At 48.1% G+C, this 2934-nt stretch overlaps 1 long non-coding RNA gene across 1 annotated transcript; it reads left to right on the top strand.

The window, feature by feature from the left end:
• Positions 1-200: 200 nt before the first annotated feature.
• LOC124098816 (uncharacterized) lies at positions 201-2638 on the top strand. The gene is made up of 3 exons (XR_006853706.2): positions 201-763; positions 1935-2088; positions 2265-2638. It is a non-coding gene; the product is annotated as an uncharacterized LOC124098816 (long non-coding RNA).
• The last annotated feature ends 296 nt before the right edge of the window (positions 2639-2934 follow it).

Here is a 2934-nt window from a genome sequence, read left to right as displayed (position 1 = left end):
AAATAGTTAAATGAATCGCTAAAGCACAAAATGTTCCTGTAAAATTGCTTCCATATTTTATTAGACGCAGATGAGCATGAATTATTGTGAAGTCAACTGGAGGGTGAGCAAATTGGGTTCTCGCCCCCCCCCCCCCCCCCCCGCAAACACGTCTTCCTCCCCAGAAAGTCTTGAAGGGATGCTGGTTTGGGATGGGACCATGGACTCCCTGACTCACTTCTTCATTCATCCATCCATAAAACATTTATTGGGCACCCACTGAATGCCAAGTGAGGCAAGCTAAGCTGCAGCTGGAGATATTCTTGTTGACCTACATTTAAACACCACCACTGCATGCATAACTGCCCTCTGAGATGCGCCATTTTGTTTGACTCCTTCATGGGAGATGCCTTTCTGGGAAGGAGGCTTCCTTTCATGTATCTGAGTGCCTCTGTCTTATCTGTGCCATGGAGAAGAGGGGACATTGTCATATACCCCTTCACAGTTGAAAAGCCTGATTCACATTAAATTCCTCTTTTTTATCATCTCTTCATTTGCATCCAGGTGTGAAATTTCGGGGCGAGGGGGAAATGGACACAGTCATGCACAACCGACTTTCCAGCTGCAAGGATTTTACAATCGGTTTCTCACACTCCGTGTGACTCTGCCAAGTTGATCCCTGCTGGGCATCCCGGGGTCTGGCTTCCGTTCAGAATCCCCAGCACGGGGTGGGAGGGGGCACAGGAAGACAGACTCCTCTTGGGAGATTGAGTTGAACAAGAAGGTCAGTCAGATCCCTGGACACTTGACTGTTAGGGATCGTTCACAGATCGTTCAGGCCTGCGTTGGCCTGGCTGGTGGGTGCTGGCTCAGGGGAAGGGGTGGTCTCTCACCCTATCCAGACAGGGATTCTGGGGTTGCCTGGAACACTACAAGCAGACATCTTGGGGTCCCCAAAGGGACTTCTGAAGGAAGAGCCGTAGCAGGACCTAGCACCCAGAGGGCCTGCCCCTGTTGCATGGTGGCCGGTTTGGCTGTGGGGGATTCTCACTGCAGCTGGTGGGCTTGAACAATGTAATTCTTTTTTTGGGAGGGGGTAGAGGTCACCAGGGACTGAACTCAGGGACACTTGACCACCGAGTCCCATCCTCAGTCCTATTTTGTATTTTATTTAGAGTCAGGGTCTCACTGAGTTGCTCAGTGCCTTGCTTTTGCTGAGGCTGGCTTGGAACTCATGATTCTCCTGCCTCAGCCTCCTGAGCCACTGGGATTATAGGCATGCACCATTGCACCTGGTGAGCAATATGATTCTTGCCATAGATTTGGAGGCTGAGAAGCAGCTCATCCAATCTAGTAATGCACCTCAGTCCATGCAGCAAGTTTTGGAGATTGGATCTGAACTTGCTATTCTTCCTCTACAGGAGCTATATGTTGATCCCTTTCAAAAGTAAAAAATTGTTATTAAAAAGGTGTATTTGAGCCTCTGTAAGGAGGCTCCTAGGCAGGAAGGGGTACCCTCTGCTGTGTTTGCTCTTGGGTTCAATCATGGAGAATGACTTGGAATTGGTTAGAAATGAAATCCAACCCAGTTCGCCCCAATTCCAGAGGGTCCAGGGAATAGGTAAGGGAGCAGGGGGTGTCTGTTTCTAGTTTACTAAGTACTCAGCCAAAGCCCTTTTGGTTCAAACTTTCAGATTCATACTGGGAAAAAAAATATCCAAAATGTCCATTTTGGTAAATGGAGTAGAAGAAATATTCTTGCATCTTTACTTGAATAATTGAGGATCCTTTCTGAGCCAGGGTTTTACCTGTGAACTTTCAACACACTGCTTTCTGAAAACACCCTGGGTGCAGGGTTGGGGGACCCAGGCTGGAGTGTGGCTCAGATCCCTACCAGCTGGGTGACTGCACCCAAGTAACTATGTGCTTAACTGCAATTCTGTCCTCTTTGTCAGTGGCCGAGAGCAGCATTTGGCTCATCCAGGAGTTAAATGAGATGATCCGTCTTCTCACTTTGCTTCTCCCATCACCGTGCAAACACGAATTGCTGTAATCAACCAGGGGGCCGGGTGCAGAAGGAGACAGGACCTCTTGTCTTCTTAAGTCCAGGTTAAAAGCTGGGCATGGCGGTATACACTTGTAATCCCAGCCCCTTGGGGAGCCGAGGTAGAAGGATCCCTTTAACCGGAGCATTTGAAGTCAGCTTGGGTAATATAGTGAGACCCCTGTATTTAAAAAAAAAATCCAGGTTCGCTGTAAAGATTCTTTTCATTCATCACTTGCAGGCACAATCTTTGGTTTCCTGGTGGAGAAGAGTGGAGAGCTGCTGGGGTCCAGGTGAGGGCAGAGTTCTTGGGAGTGGGAGTGGACAGAGGAGTCCAGACAGCGGCCAGGGATGAGGGATTCAAAATGTCAAAGGATGGGAGAGGTCTGCTAAGAAGCATTAATATGTAATGTTCTTTGAAAGCTGGAGCTCAGAGCAGGTATCATTTGAGTTTTTATCTAATGGGTATGTTCTTTGGAAGGTGATGCCACATTGGAACGAGGCCATGCGAGGCCCAGGGATCAATTTGGATTGCATTTAGGGAATGATGATCAGAATTCTGGAACTCAGGCATTGTGTTCAAGGTGCACTGCTTATTAAAATAATCACCCAAGATCTGAGCTGTTAGATAATTTGTTCTTTCTTTCTGTTTCTTTTTTTATACTGAGGATTGAACCCAGGGGTGCTTAACCACTGAGCCATGTCCCCAGCTCAGGGCCTCGCTAAGTTGCTAAGGCTGGCTTTGAACTCGTGACCCTCCTTTCTCAGCCCCCTGAGCCGCTGGGATTACAGGCATGCACCTCCATGCTGGGCATAATTTTTTTTTTTTTTAATAAAGAATTACCCGTCAGGCATGGTGGCATATGCCTGTAATCCCAGTGACTTGGGAGGCTGAGGCAGGAGGATGGCAA

The sequence above is a fragment of the Marmota monax genome, unplaced genomic scaffold (genome assembly GCF_021218885.2).
Source record: "Marmota monax isolate L192 unplaced genomic scaffold, Marmota_monax_Labrador192_F-V1.1 WCK01_AAM20220418_F8-fsc00148, whole genome shotgun sequence".
NCBI classification, from domain to species: domain Eukaryota; kingdom Metazoa; phylum Chordata; class Mammalia; order Rodentia; family Sciuridae; genus Marmota; species Marmota monax.
This window is presented reverse-complemented; position numbering and strand designations above follow the sequence as displayed.